We start from the raw sequence: 16459 nt of genomic DNA on the forward strand, positions 1-16459 counted from the left end.
ATTCACATAAGGCCAGTTTAAGTGATGCCAAGCTTTCTTTATTAACATGAAATGCAGCAAGCTCAGATGTCTGTAATTAGTGGCTGGAATTATGTCAAGTCATTGTTGTTGTTGTTGTTTAGTCGTTTAGTCGTGTCAGCCTCTTCGTGGCCCCATGGACCAGAGCACGCCAGGCACTCCTGTCTTCCACTGCCTCCCGCAGTTTGGTCAAACTCATGCTGGTAACTTCGAGAACACTGTCCGACCATCTCGTCCTCTGTCGTCCCCTTCTCCTTGTGCCCTCCATCTTTCCCAACATCAGGGGCTTTTCCAGGGAGTCTTCTCTTCTCATGAGGTGGCCAAAGTTTTGGCACCTCAGCTTCAGGATCTGTCCTTCCAGTGAGCACTCAGGGCTGATTTCCTTCAGAATGGAGAGGTCTGATCTTCTTGCAGTCCATGGGACTCTCAAGAGTCTCCTCCAGCACTATAATTCAAAAGCATCCATTCTTCGGCCATCAGCCTTCTTTATGGTCCAGCTCTCACTTCCATACATCACAACTGGGAAAACCACAGCTTTAACTATACGGACCTTTGTCGGCAAGGTGATGTCTCTGCTTTTTAAGATGCTGTCTAGGTTTGTCGATGTCAAGTCGTACCATTGCTTTAAAGAAAAAGGATGAGGGAGCTGTCTGGTCCCTAGGTGGGCCCCTGGGATGAGAGCCAATTGGCAAAGGACCAGGGGAACCCCAGGAAGAGGGGGGTCCTCCACTTGGCCACAAAGCTCACTGGTGTAGCCTTAGCTCACTGCCTCTGAACCTAAGCTACCTCACAGGGTTGTTGTGATAATGAAATGAGGAGGGAGAGAACCACGTCCATGGCCTTGTGCTCCTTGGAAAACAGGTGGGGATATAAATGCAGAAAAATAAAATCAATCAATCAATTAAAACCTATTTTAAAAGACAGGGGAGATAGAGAAATTAAGCCTGATTGGAAGACTCACTCATATTACAGGGAGAACATGTGGAATGACAACTATTGGGGGAGAAATGCACTCTGCATATGCTCAGAGGTGGCCTTCTCTCTTGGTGTCTGGAAGGAAGCAGATAATGAAAAGCCTCCCACAAAGATGAATGGCTCCATTCTGGAACCAAACCCTCCCCCCGCAAACCCCAGTATGTTGTTTAGGAAAGCTCTCAAAAAGAAAAATGAAAAAAAGACTTTTTATTAAAGTCCAGCTGATATGAAAATATCCGCCCCAATTACTCATCATGCATGGCTGCTGCAGAACGTTTAATCTTCATTAGCTGGGTGGCTTTCCAAAACCTTGCTTGGCAGAAGCTTCTGTGCTTCTATCAAGAGGGCCACTGAATCATTAGCCTGGAAGCAAGGAGAGCCTCTTTAGACGCAGGGACAAGTGCCAGACAATTGGTACCCAACTGGAAAGGAGAGGGAGGAGAGGGCTCTCCTTCCTAAGGGGGCTGAGAACTGCAGCTGGGGGTGGGCAGGGGAACACGACTGACCGTTTCCATGGTTCTTGAGGGAACGTTATGTGCTTTCAATACATGCTGCAGATCTGCCGGCGGCGAGAACGCCAGGTATAAGGTAAAGGTAAAGGGACCCCTGACCATTAGGTCCAGTCGTGGCGGACTCTGGGGTTGCGGCGCTCATCTCGCTTTATTGGCCGAGGGAGCCGGCGTACAGCTTCTGGGTCATGTGGCCAGCATGACTAAGCCGCTTCTGGCGAACCAGAGCAGCGCACGGAAACACCGTTTACCTTCCCGCCAGAGTGGTACCTATTTATCTACTTGAACTTTGCTTTCGAACTGCTAGTTTGGCAGGAGCAGGGACTGAGCAACGGGAGCTCATCTCGTCGCGGGGATTCAAACCACCAACCTTCTGATCAGCCACAGAGAACTTCCACACTCTCTCTCTCTCTCTCTCTCTCTCTCTCTCTCTCCCTCCTCCTCTCCCTCTTTCAGAATGCAAGAGCTGGCTAGATCAGGCCAAAGGGGACCCATCTAGTCCAGCATCCTGTTCTCACAGTGGCCAAGCAGATGCCTAATACGGGAAGCCTGCAAACAGAGCACAAGAGCCCTCTGCCTTCCTGTGGCTTCCGCCAACTAGAATTCAAAAGCATTGCCTCCTCTGAAACGGGGAGAATGATACAAAAGAAGAAGAAGAAGGAGTTTGGATTTGATATCCCACTTTATCACTACCCTAAGGAGACTCAAAGCAGCTAACAATCTCCTTTCCCTTCCTTCCCCACAACACTCTGTGAGGTGAGTGGGGCTGAGAGACTTCAGAGAAGTGTGACTAGCAGCTGCATGTGGAGGAGCGGGGAATTGAACCCGATTCAGCAGATTACGAATCCACCGCTCTGAACCACTACACCACACTGGCAGTTCCCCTGTTCCAAGGAACTTACAGCAAGACCCCAAATTTGGACCTCTGAGTGGCGGAGCAAGGCTTGGGAGGCTTACTCCCAAGTAAGCAGGACCAGATCACTCTGCTTTCAAACCCCAGATGAAAATTTTCTGTTAAGTTGTGGGTGGACATATCAGACGACACAACGATTCTTCAGACAGCTCTTGTTTATTCACAGGCCAGAACAGAACTGAACTGAAGGGTTCAGCCAACCTGCTTATATAGAGCTCAATACAAAGCAACAGTAACCACTTTCTGTAACTATACAATTACTGAATGTCACTTTCAATTCCTTATTTGCATATGCAGACCTGAGTGAAAACTACCTACAGTATCCCCCTGCTGGCCCAGGGTGAGAACTTCAGTACATAACACTTTCCAAACCCAGGAGGAGTGAAGAACTTGTCACTTGCTCCTGAACTCCCGTCAGCCCTGGCCAGTTCAGCCAGTGATCTGGGTGGAGTATTCCAGTAACATCTGGAGGGCACCAGTTTGCCCCCTTGGGCCTGACTGAATTTATTTTCACCGTTTTTGTAATCTCGAGTTGTCCCCTATGCTCATTTTCCCCTCACAGCAACCTTGAGATTTAGGCTCAGGAGAACCGGCCCTGGTGAGATTCGGGGCTGAGTTGGGATTTGTGTCTGTACTTCTCCAGTCGTAGGCCAGGCCAGCAGATGTGGCTGTCCCTGTAAGCTCCTTGGGGCAGGGTTCTGCCGTATGTTATTCTTTGTATTGATGGGGTTGTAAGAAAGATGCAAGAATTGAGTCGAAATCACTAGGCAACATGAAGGAGCTGCAAATTTTAACGACCACAACTGCTAACAGGAAGGGATTTCTCCCCTCTCCTGTTTTTTTTATGTAAAGCAAAATTAAAACAGCTCCCTAAAGGTGAATGTAAGAAGAGAACTGCTGGATCAGGCTAACCAGATGCCTTTGGGAAGCCCACAAGCAAGACCTGAGTGCAAAAAGTGCTCTCCCCGTTTACAGCTTCCAGAAACTGACATACTACCTCTGATCTTGGTGGTAGCATCCAGCCATCACAGCTAGTAGCCACTGATCACTGCATACCTGAATTTGTGCCATTCAAGTTGGTGGTCATCACTATATCCTGTGGCAGAGAGTTCCACAGTTTAATTATGCGCTGTGTGAGGAAGTACTTTCTTTTACCTGTCTCCTGCTCTCCTAACATTCAGGGCTGACGAAAGGTGGAGGTAGAGACCATGCTGTTCAGGAGAGGGAATGGAAGAAGCCCTGCAGAAGACAATTCAAATGGGGGAGGTGGCGGAAGCTGCAACAGAAGCACAGGATGGTGTGGGGGGGGGTGTTGCTCCGGCTCCTTTAATGTTAAAAGGTAACGGGGAAAAGGGACCCCTGACCATTAGGTCCAGTCGTGACCGACTCTGGGGTTGCGGTGCTCATATCTTTTTATTGGCTGAGGGAGCTGGCGTACAACTTCCGGGTCATGTGGCCAGCATGACTAAGCCGCTTCTGGCGAACCAGAGCAGCGCACAGAAACGCCGTTTACCTTCCCGCTGGAGCGGTACCTGTTTATCTACTTGCACTTTGACGTGCTTTCGAACTGCTAGGTTGGCAGGAGCAGGGACCAAGCAACGGGAGCTCACCCCGTCACGGGGATTCGAACCGCTGACCTGCTGATCGGCAAGTCCTTTAATAGTACACCTGCTGAAATTCCCTCTACTGCCAAACTATTAAAGGCACAGGAGCCTCCTGGCCTCTTTTGCCTCCAAACGGGACACAGGCAGATCTGCAAACCTGGAAACGGCTATTATATTTGTGGGTGGGCACCTTAAAATTTTTTAAAAATTAGAATAACACCATTCCTGTGCCTTCAACCTCAGCTTGACATGCAGAATTTTAGTTTTCCTTGCCAGTCAAAGGAAGAGAAATAATTTGCTAAAGGCCTCTATTGTCTTTTTTTTATAATAATATTTATTAAAGTTTCAAAAAAGTTACAAAAATGAGAAAGAAAAAATGGGAAAAAAACAAGAATACAAAATACAGAAAAATAAAGGCAGTTAAAAACATTTCCCTCTTTCCATGTCTTATCTTTCATTTACTTATTTCCCTGACCTCCTCACACCTCCCTTTTTTGTATTCTAGTTCGATTTAATAGAGGCGTTTTGAAGAAACCAGAGGCCTTTCTCCTGGGCATGGTCGGCCAATTGGTGCCAAAGAAGGACAGAACTTTTTTTATGTATGCAACAACTGTTGAAAGACGAGAATGTAAAATTATACTATATTAGTAAATCCTTTCCAGCTTGGTTTTTATCCTAATAGTTTATCCTAATATAGTATAATTTTACATTCTCGTCTTTCAACAGTTAAAAAATCAATTTTTACCTAATATTTTGTATCATTTCTGCTAATACCACATTACTTCATTCCAACATCCTTCTAACATTCCTGAATTTTACAATGTTTCTGTACATAAACTTTAAATGTTCTACAATCTTCTTCCACCAACTCTTCACCTTGGTCTCGGATTCTGCCAGTCGTCTCCGCCAGTTCCATATAGTCCATCACTTTCATCTGCCATTCTTCCCGGGTGGGTAAATCTTGTGTCTTCCAATACTTTGCGATGAGTATTCTTGCTGCTGTTGTTGCATACATAAAAAAAGTTCTGTCCTTCTTTGGCACCAATTGGCCGACCATGCCCAGGAGAAAGGCCTCTGGTTTCTTCAAAACGCCTCTATTGTCATGCCGCTGTAAAGCACATGATGCGGGGAAGGGCGGCTGAACTAAGAAACGTGGCAACAAGGACACTTTGCAAACTGGGAGCACTGCTGAGATTTCTTTTTCTGGGTTCCCCCTTTGCTCCCTTGCAGACCCCCACACCAGAGGAAGGCATAGGCTTCCCATAGGGGGTCAGTCAGATCAAGAATGGCAGATGAGCTTCCCAGAGTGCATCTGTGTTATGTACTGAAGTTTTCACCCTGGGCCAGGAGGATACTGTAGATAGTTTTCACTCAGGTCCCCATATGCAAATAAGGGATTGAAAGTGACGTTCAGTGATTGGATAGCTACAGAAAGTGGTTACTGTTGCGTTGTGGAGCTCTATATAAGCAGGCTTGCTGAACCCTTCAGTTCTGTTCTGGCCTGTGAATAAACAAGAGCTGTTTGAAGAATTGCTGTGTCGTCTGATATGTTCACCCACAAGTTAACAATCTGACTTGCCAATAAACAATCTTCTCCTGCAGTGCACAGTCCTAGGAATGTTACTGTTACTCCAAGCCTGCATTTTGCAATGGAGCAATATTCAGGGAAGTGTCTTGGCTCAGTAGTAGAGCATCCGTTTTTGCATACAGAAGGTCCTGGGTTCAGGCCCTGATATCGCCAGGTAAGGCTTTTGCTTCAAAACAAAGACAGAATATTGCGCTAAATGGATTTTCCATAAAGCAGCATGCTATGTCCTTACATTCCTAACATTGTAACCCAACAGACATACAGAGGAATGCTCAAATGTGGGTGGAAGGATGTATGGGGGTGCATTGAGGTAAAGGGACCCCTGACCGTTAAGTCCAGCCACTGATGACTCTGGGGTAGTGGCGGTCATCTCGCTTTTACTGGCCGAGGGAGCCAGCGTTTGTCCGCAGACAGCTTCCGGGTCATGTGGCCAGCATGACTAAGCCGCTTCTGGCGAACCAGAGCAGCGCACAGAAACGCCATTTACCTTCCCGCCGGAGTGGTACCTATTTATCTACTTGCACTTTCACATGCTTTCGAATTGCTAGGTTGGCAGGAGCAGGGACCAAGCAACGGGAGCTCACCCCGTTCAAACCGCCGACCTTCTGATCGGCAAGCCCTAGGCTCTGAGGTTTAGACCACAGCGCCACCTGCGTCCCACGGGGGTGCATTATTGGGCCACAAACCCCTCCCCAACACCTCTTTCTTTTAGCCAGGTAGTGATTGCATCAAAAAAGCAGCAGGCATAGAGGTCTGCACCCCCTGCAATTCAACGAGGCTGCAATGGTCTTCTAAACCCCCAAACCTTTGGCAGGACCCTCTGCAACATGCAAGAGTTTCATGGTAGAGTCGCAGGTAATCCTCAAGCTGGATAAACCTGGAGAACATTGCTGCACACGACTGGAAGATCCTAGGGAGGCCATGATAGTGTGGTGGAGTGGTTAGAGCAATGGACGTCAAAGAGATAAACAACTACCTGACATTTAGAAAACATCTGAAGGCAGCCCTGTTTAGGGAAGTTTTAAATGTGTGACATTTTAATGCCCTGTGTCCAGGGCAGCTGTTTACCAGCTCCATCTGGTACACAGGCTGAGACCCTATCTGCCCGCAGACTGTCTCGCCAGAGTGGTGCATGCTCTGGTTATCTCTCGCTTGGACTACTGCAATGCACTCTATGTGGGGCTACCTTTGAAGGTGACCCGGAAACTACAACTAATCCAGAATGCGGCAGCTAGACTGGTGACTGGGAGCGGCCGCCGAGACCATATAACACCGGTCTTGAAAGACCTACACTGGCTCCCAGTACGTTTCCGAGCACAATTCAAAGTGTTGGTGCTGACCTTTAAAGCCCTAAATGGCCTCTGTCCAGTATACCTGAAGGAGCGTCTCCACCTCCATCGTTCTGCCCAGACACTGAGGACCAGCGCCGAGGGCCTTCTGGTGGTTCCCTCGCTACGAGAAGCCAAGTTACAGGGAACCAGACAGAGGGCCTTCTCGACAGTGGCACCCGCCCTGTGGAATGCCCTCCCTCCAGATGTCAAAGAGAAAAATAACTACCAAACTTTTAAAAGACACCTGAAGGCAGCCCTGTTTAGGGAAGCTTTTAATGTTTAATAGGTTATTGTATTTTTGTGTTTTGTTGGAAGCCGCCCAGAGTGGCTGGGGAAACCCAACCAGATGGGTGGGGTATAAATAATAAATTATTATTATTATTATTATTATTATTATTATTATTATTATTATTTGTAGCAAGCTGCCCAGAGTGGCTGGGGAAACCCAGCCAGATGGGCGAGGTACAAATAATAAATTATTATTATTATTATTATTATTATTATTAGGCTATGCCCTTTGAGGCTCAGGTTCAAATCCCTGCCCAGCTATGACGCTTGAACTTGAGTCAGTCTCTGCCACCCTCTCCCTGTCTAGCCTACCTCACAAGATTGTTATGAGGCTCAAGGCGGTGAAGGGACAACAAACACTGCTTTGAACGTCTTGAAGGAAAAGTGAAATGCAGTGGTACCTCGGGTTACATACGCTTCAGGTTACAGACTCCGCTAACCGAGAAATAATGCTTCAGGTTAAGAACTTTGCTTCAGGATAAGAACAGAAATCTTGCTCCGGCGGCACGGCGGCAGCAGGAGGCCCCATTAGCCAAAGTGGTGCTTCAGGTTAAGAACAGTTTCAGGTTAAGAACGGACCTCCGGAACGAATTAAGTACTTAACCTGAGGTACCACTGTAGAAATGAGATCTAATGATTTGATGCTGTCTGATAAGGGTCCCTGCCCCAGTGCTGGGCTTTAAAAATCCTTTGTATGCTAGAAACCCCACATGTGGGGGAAACACTTTTCTTTTTATGAACTCTATGAACTTTACAGAACTCTAGCCCAATGGTTGTCATCAATTTGATTTGAATTAATTTTATAATGAAACGATTTTAGAATGTTGTATTATTTTATTGTTGTTAGCCACCCTGAGCCCGGCTTCAGCTAGGGAGGGCGGGATATAAATAAAAAATTATTATTATTATTATTATTATTATTATTATTATTATTATTATTATTATTATTTCCCACCCCCCGCAAGACAGATCGTCTCATCTTTCGTGGACTTGCCACTGGAGGTTTAGTACGGGAGTGCGATCTGCAGGTTGCAAGACCTGTACAAGACCAGCAAGGGGAAGGCGTAGCCCCATCCTGCACCAGGTGTACTCTCTCTGCAGACATGCACACACCTTGCACCTGGGGACCGGCTGACAGTGGCAATTAAGTGCAGGTGCACCTGCTTGCCCAGGAATGTCCTCCCAGGCCAGCCCTTCAAAAAAGCATTCTGTTGCATAAGGGCCCAGATCCTGCCTGGGTGTTCCTTGCGCTCAGAGCAAACTGGGCGTTTCTCATTCTGCTGGTCATACCAGTCTTTGGATTCAGCTGCAGGTATTTGAGTTGCCCTGTTTCTGCAGAACCGGGTGAGCGGATACATGCCTGGGTGCAGCCTGTGCTGTCGTTCTTTGGCTGCAAGTTGTTATTCTTGTAAAGCGTCATGTTATGACTGCAAACTGGCTCTGCTGGTGATACTCCTTCACTGGGAAAGTCACTGCTTCGTGGTTCAGGATGGGTGGTTTGGTGTCTATTTCCACCAGCCTATGCCAACCTGGTGCCCTTGGTTTGCTTTGGACTACAGCTCCCATTGGGACGCGGGTGGCGCTGTGGGTTAAACCACAGAGCCTAGGACTTGCCGATCAGAAGGTCGGCGGTTCAAATCTCCGCGGCGGGTTGAGCTCCCGTGGCTCAGTCCCTGCTCCTGCCAACCTAGCAGTTCGAAAGCACATCAAAGTGCAAGTAGATAAATAGGAACCACTCTGGCGGGAAGGTAAATGGCATTTCCGTGCACTGCTCTGGTTCGCCAGAAGCGGCTTAGTCATGCTGGCCACATGACCCGGAAGCTGTACGCCGGCTCCCTTGGCCAATAAAGCGAGATGAGCGCCGTAACCCCAGAGTCGGCCACGACTGGACCTAATGGTCAGGGGTCCCTTTACCTTTACAGCTCCCATCAGCCTCCGCCAGCATGAGGCTGATGGGAGCTGTAGTCCAAAGCAAACCGAGGCCACCAGGCTGAGAGATGCTGGTGGAAACAGATAGTTATATCAATGGATCAACATAGCGACCTGCTGCATTTTTGGATTCTCCTGGGGGTGGCTATGGGGGCTGGCAGGATGTGGGCTTCTGCACCTCACATTTAACCAGTGCATTGCTGGAGGATGCTCAGCTAGGCCAACAGGAGGTGCAGCATTTCAGCAGATGGATCTCTTTTCGAAACCTGATCCTTGCAGCTGCCTTGGGTGTCAAAGGAGCGGTTTCTCATTCCAAAGGTCTGCGGCTGCCAAACCACAACAGTAATTGCTCCTATTGCTGCAATTTGCCTTATCATGCAGAGTTGCGCTTTCAGAGGAACCCTCAAGGATTATGTAAGCAGGAAGACATCGGCCAACTCCATCGCATTATTTATTCTTTTGTTTATCCCACTCCTCCGCATGTACCTCCTCTCCCCGCACTTCCTGCTCAAACTGACAGGTTCTTCCATCCCTAGTCCAGAGGCTTCCTCCCCACAGGGAACTTTAGGACTACCTGTCTCTTTTCTTTTGCAATGCACTCTGAGCATGCCCAGAGGCTGCCTGTTGTGCTGCAATGCATGGCTCCTTACTGGCTGCAGTGTCGTTTTTATTGCAAGGCACTCATGGTATGCTCAGAGTCTCCCTGCCCTGGGACCAGGCAAGCACATTTCATTTATTGAACGAGTTTTTTAAAAAAGCATTTCACTCCTCCATTCTATCTGCTCCCTGTTATACCAATTAATTCCACTGGGGTCATTATAGTTTCTTTAAAGGTAAAGGTAAAGGTAAAGGTACCCCTGCCCGTACGGGCCAGTCGTGTCCGACTCTAGGGTTGTGCGCCCATCTCTCTTAAGAGGCCGGGGGCCAGCGCTGTCCGCAGACACTTCCGGGTCACGTGGCCAGCGTGACGAAGCTGCTCCGGTGAGCCAGCACCAGCGCAGCACACGGAAACGCCATTTACCTTCCCGCTGGAGCGGTACCTATTTATCTACTTGCACTTAGGGGTGCTTTCGAACTGCTAGGTGGGCAGGAGCTGGGACCGAAAGACGGGAGCTCACCCCGCCGCGGGGATTCAAACCGCCGACCATGTGATCGGCAAGCCCTAGGCGCTGAGGTTTTACCCACAGCGCCACCCGCGTCTCTTTCTTTAAGACCCACTTAAAGCTAGGGTTCGTTAAAGGGCAACGTACGCAATCGAAGTATCTCAAATCTGCCGAAATGCCACCATAGGCAGTTGGATAATATGGGCCTTTGTGGGGAAAGTTTATAGTGATTGCAACATATTAAGTTGATCAAACTTTTGGGATTTTGAAAATCTGTAATAATAATAATAATAATAATAATAATAATAATAATAATAATGCTGCTTTGGCAGAAGCAGCCCCTCTCCAACTGTGTTTGGGGAAAGAGGGGAAAGAGTGAAAACTAGAAAAATGGAAAGGTCTCCTTCAAAAAAGGCTCATATTTTGCACAAGAAGCTGTCCAACCTGCTGAAGGCAGCTGAGCCAGCGACAAGGGCAGATGGGACCTTGCTAATCTCTCTCCCTCTCATTCTTTTCATCGGGGGGGGGGGGGGGAATAACAATCCTTTACATTTCTTTGTTTAATGAAACTGGTGGCGGCAGCGTGCTGGAAAATACATTTTACTGGCAGCCATGCAAGAAGCTTGCCATGCAATTCCCCCTCCCTTCCAAGAATTGAAACAGATTAAAAAATAAAATAAAATATGAATGTTAGCTGCTGGGTTCCTAAGGCTTCCTGGTGACCTACATGCAGCAGAGGAAGAGGAAATTACAGGAGTGGGAATACGCTGCGGGGGGGCAGGAAGTACACAGGATTAGTCCCCCATATTGGCTGGGGGTGGGGGAATTGCTCCTTAGCAGCTAGCAGCGTGCATCTTCCATTGGGTAGCTGCTGAAGGAAGAGGGTGACTCAAAGCCTGCCATCGCAGCTGTGAATGAGAAGGGGAAGAATGGAAGGGCAAGGATTGCGCTACAATCAGGGAAGAGGGTGGCCTGGCCAGGGCGGGTAGGCTTTGGCAACCGTAAGGGCAGCCAGAATGACCAAGGGGGTGGAAGGACTTCCCTACAAGGAAAGGGTGCAATTTGCGGGGTTTTAGGTAAAGGTAACGGGAACCCTGACCATTAGGTCCAGTCGTGGCCGACTCGGGTTGCGGCGCTCATCTCGCTTTATTGGCCAAGGGAGCTGGCGTACAGCTTCTGGGTCCTATGTGGCCAGCATGACTAAGGCGCTTCTGGCGAACCAGAGCAGTGCACGGAAACGCTGTTTACCTTCCCGCCAGAGTGGTACCTATTTATCTACTTGCACTTTGATGTGCTTTTGAACTGCTAGGTTGGCAGGAGCAGGGACCGAGCAACGGGAGCTCACCCCGTTGCGGGGATTCAAACCGCCTACCTTCTGATCGGCAAACCCTAGGCTCTGTGGTTTAACCCATAGCGCCACCCGCATCCCATAAAACCATAAACCAATAAAACCATGCGGGGTTTTAGGTTTAGAGAAAAGGTGAGGAAGAGGTGACATGATAGAAGCTGGCAATATTATGCCTGGCATGGAAAGAGAGGGAGAAAAAACTTCTCCCTTATCCGTTGTACGTGTCACTGGACTTTTCACGTAAATGGCCCTTATTTTATCTCCAGAAAAACTTGGCTGGAGACTTGCGGATTAAACCAATCAGTCAATGTTACTTTGATGATATCTGTCAGGGAACTGCCATCTGAGACGCAGGAGGTGAAAGGGCTCACGGAGGGTGAGAGAGACCATTCAGCTGAGGAGGGGACCAGCAGGGGGAGAAGTGGAGTTCCAAAGGAAAGTGAGTCGGAGGGAGGGCTCAGAGACACTTCAAGCGAGAACAGTGGGGAGGTTTCAGGACCTCCTGTAGGGACACCCACTCCTCGCCGGAAACTGTCACGCCGAGAGTCCAGAAGACGCGTTTCCGTTAAGGAGCTTTTATGCTGGAAGAAGTTCCGTAAACGCCCACTGTCCGATTCAACGAGCGACTGATGGAGCCATGCTTAAGGAGCTCCGTCACAGACAGAGGTTTGTGGACTTAGCCAAACTCTGAGGGACTAGGATTTTACGCACAAGCAGCTCACCATCCCATCACAGCAATCGGACAGTCCCTGAAAGCAGCTTGTGCAGAGAGGCATCATGAGCAACCCAGCCGGAGCCGGGGGAGCAGGAGGAGCTGGAGAGGGTCCAAGCCTGGAAGAAAGGTACAGGGTGTTGGAGGTCCAGCTAGCACTGCAAACGGCGAGGCTAGAAGAAAGGAGGGCGCAGGATGCAGAAAAGGCAAAAGGCGCTACACTAGCAAGAAAGATGCCAGGATTGGTGCAGAAGTTTGGGGGGGACCCCAGGAACTACCAAGCCTTTAGGACAGAGATGCAGTATGCTCTCGAACTGCAGTTTAACGACTTTCCCGACGAGGCATCGCGAGTGGCGTTTGTGATTGGCCATCTCGAAGGGGGGGCGAGAGACTGGGTTAGACCCCTGATGGCAGGGAATAGTGAAATGCTGAAGGACACGAGGAAGTTTTTTCACGCCATGGATTTGATGTTTTCCAGGGAGATTGAACAGGGACTGGTGCGCAGACAATTGATGGCTTGTAAACAGGGGAGCCGATCGGTTCGTGAGTACTGGACTGAGTTTACAATGTTGATACATAAATTGGGATGGGACCTATCGGCGGAACCCATTCAAATGCTCTTTGAAGAGGGGCTTTCTTCGGCGGTGAAAGACGAACTTTCCCGGGCGCCCAGGGCGGAGTCTATGGACCAGCTGACCAAATCAGCGCTGACCATTGGAGCGCGCCAGGAGGCAAGAGCCTTGGAGAAGCGGGAGGGGAAAGGAGAGCGTTGGAGGGATTTCCGCATTCCAGAGATTCCAGAGCCAAGTTTCCTGCCAGGAGAGCCGATGGAAGTTGGAACAGCGCGCGCGCGCGCAGTTTCAAATCCCAGTGAAGGGAGGAAGAAGGAGGGAAAGAGCGCCAAGAAATGTTATCTCTGCCAGCAGCCAGGTCACTTTGCCAGAGTCTGCCCGCAAAGAAAGGAATGGCAAGGGATGGCGGGAGCTGTTGGGGGGAAGGAGGAGGGAGTCCAGGAGCCAGTAAAAGCCAACGCCTGGCTGCCACCGTCAGGGCACTGCAGCCAGGCCAAGGAGCAGTAAAAGTGCCCACCCCGGAACCTCCAAGACCAGCCCTAGTAATAGAGGTGTTGCTAGAGCTGGCAAACGGATACCCACTAAAGACAAAGGCGCTGTTGGACTCAGGCAGCTCCTGTAATTTTATGAGTAAGGAGTTTGCAGCTGAACACCAGATACAGACACTCCCTTTAAGCAACCCCCTGCAGGTGACCACGATCGATGGGAGGGAGCTGTTGGGAGGAGAAGTTAGCCTACAGACCGTCCCAATGGTTATGAGGGTGGCCAGGCACACCGAAAGGATAGCGTTCAATGTGGCCACCCTGGGAGGGGCTCCCGTCATTTTGGGAATGAGCTGGCTAGCGTTGCATGACCCGCTAGTGGGCTGGCATCAGAGAGTGGTCTCCTTTGGGTCAGCACATTGCCTGGAACACTGCAGAGAGAGAAAGGTGCCAGAAGGGGCAAAAGCCTTTCTAGCAGGGACGGAAGTGGCGGACAAAGGGAAGGTGCCCAAACAATACGCTGACCTGAGCAAGGTCTTCAGCGAAAGGGAAGCAGATAAACTACCACCGCATAGAGACTTTGACTGCCAAATTAACCTGGTCCCTGGGGCCCAGCTCCCCGTGGGCAAGCTGTACGCCATGTCAGACAGGGAAATGCAGGAGTTAAGGGAGTTTATTGATAAAAACCTGAAGAGGGGCTTCATCAGAGAGTCCAGAGCGGTGGGGGGGAGCCCAGTGTTTTTTGTGGACAAAAAAAACACGGATAAACCCAGGCTTGTAGTGGACTACCGGCGGCTAAATGCCGTGTCAGAACCAGTGACTTTCCCCATGCCCAGGATTGATGACATTTTGACCAGGGTGAGGAAGGGAAAGATATTCACGAAACTGGACCTGAGAGGGGCATACAACCTGATACGAATAAAGAAAGGGGATGAATGGAAAACCACCATGTTCACCCCTTTGGGGGCTTTTGAATATCTCGTTATGCCATTCGGATTGCAATCAGGCTCCGCCTGTTTTCAATCGCTCATGAACCATGTCCTGGGACCTTTGCTCTACAAGAATTGCGTGGCCTTCCTCGATGACGTGCTGATATATTCAGAGAATGAGGAGCAGCATGTAAAGGATGTCAGGGAAGTGCTGAGCCAGCTGCAAGCAAACCAGCTGTGGGTGAAATTGGAGAAGTGTCAGTTTCACACCAAGGAGGTGGAATTCCTGGGGTACCGCTTATCAGACAAGGGATTAGCCATGGATCCAGGCAAGGTCCAGGCGGTGCTGGAATGGAAGACACCGAAAACGAAAAAGGATGTGCAAAGGTTCTTAGGGTTTGGGAACTTTTACCGTAAATTCATCAAGAACTTTGCCCACTTAACGGCTCCCATCACGGACTGTCTAAGCAGCAAGAAGAAATTCGTTTGGACGGCGGAGGCGGAGCAAGCATTTGAGGAATTGAAAAGGGCTTTCGCTTCGGAAGAACAGCTCCTGCATGTGGATTTACAAAAACCCATGAGAGTGGAAACTGATGCCTCAGACCGGGCGGTGGGGGCGGTGCTGCTTCAGCCAGGGAGCAATAAGTCGGAATGGAGACCGTGTGCCTTCTTTTCGCGTAAGCTGAACAAATCCGAGAGGAACTACACCGTATATGACCGAGAACTACTCGCCATTCACGAAGCGTTCCGGAGATGGAGACACTTACTAATTGGCGCACAGCATAAGGTGCAAGTGTGTACGGACCACAAGAATTTGGAGTATTGGAGAACGGCACGAGTGCTCAACCAACGACAAGTGAGATGGGCCCAGGAGTTCTCCAAATTCCATTTTGAAATCTGCTATGTGCCAGGTCCAGAAAACATCAGAGCGGACGCTCTCTCTCGCAAACCTGAATATTTGGAGGGGGAGGGAGCGCCTGAAGAGAGACATATCATCCCAGAGGACCACTGGGTGTGTGGGGCGGCCTGGGTGGGGCAAAGAGAACTGGTAGAGGGAATGGTAAATGATGAATACGCCCAGGATAAGCTCAGAGGTTTAAGGAGAGAGGGAGAAGACCCCGGAGGTTTTGAAGAAAGAAACGGGGCATTGTATTACAAAGGGGCACTATATATACCCGAAGGGGAATTGAGGGGGAGAGTACTCAAACAGCTGCACGACAATCCCACAGCGGGGCATTTTGGGCAACACAAGACCATGTGGTTGGTGACCAGGGAGTTTTGGTGGCCCAAGGTGAGGGAGGATGTACGGGAGTATGTGAGAAGGTGTGACCAATGCCAGAGAGCCAAAGGAGAAAGGCGGGCACCAGCGGGGTTATTAGAACCGTTACCCACACCAGAACGACCGTGGGAGGCGGTATCGATAGATTTTATGACTGATCTGCCTAAATCCCAGGGGAAAACCGCCATACTAGTCGTAGTAGACCTGTTAACTAAGATGGGTCACTTTGTAGCTTGCTCACATGCAGTCACGGCGGAAGAGACAGCGAAATTGTTTGTAGAACATATTTTTAGGCTGCATGGCGCCCCCTTGAGGGTGGTCTCCGACAGAGGGAAACAGTTCACGTCCAGATTCTGGAGGAAACTTATGAGCTTGTTGCACGTAGAGGTCAACTTTTCGACTGCCAGGCACCCTGAGACCAATGGGCAGGCGGAGAGGGCAAACGGTATCCTCCAACAATACCTGAGGTGTTATGTCAATGACAGAGAGAACGATTGGGTCGAAAAGTTGGCACTAGCGGAATTTGCTTACAATAATGCAGAGAATGTGTCCACCGGGATGAGCCCCTTTTTGGCTAATTATGGGTGCCACCCCAGGGCGTTTCCAGGGGGAGGAGGGGAGAGATGGAGTGTCCCGGCCGCTGAACATTTTGTAGAAGAAATGGAAGCGATCCATCGTCAACTCCAACTCAACTTAGAAAGGGCCAAAGAAGAATATAAGAGGCAGGCAGACAAGAGCAGAAGGGAAGGTGAAACCATTAGGGTGGGGAGTCAGGTCTGGCTATCAACCCAAGGGTTGCCGTTCAAGGGGGGTTGCAAGAAATTGAGACCCAAAAGATTGGGACCATTTGAGGTCATCCAACAGGTCAACCCAGTGGCT

The sequence above is a fragment of the Podarcis raffonei genome, chromosome 8, assembly GCF_027172205.1.
Source record: "Podarcis raffonei isolate rPodRaf1 chromosome 8, rPodRaf1.pri, whole genome shotgun sequence".
In the NCBI taxonomy this organism is placed as follows: domain Eukaryota; kingdom Metazoa; phylum Chordata; class Lepidosauria; order Squamata; family Lacertidae; genus Podarcis; species Podarcis raffonei.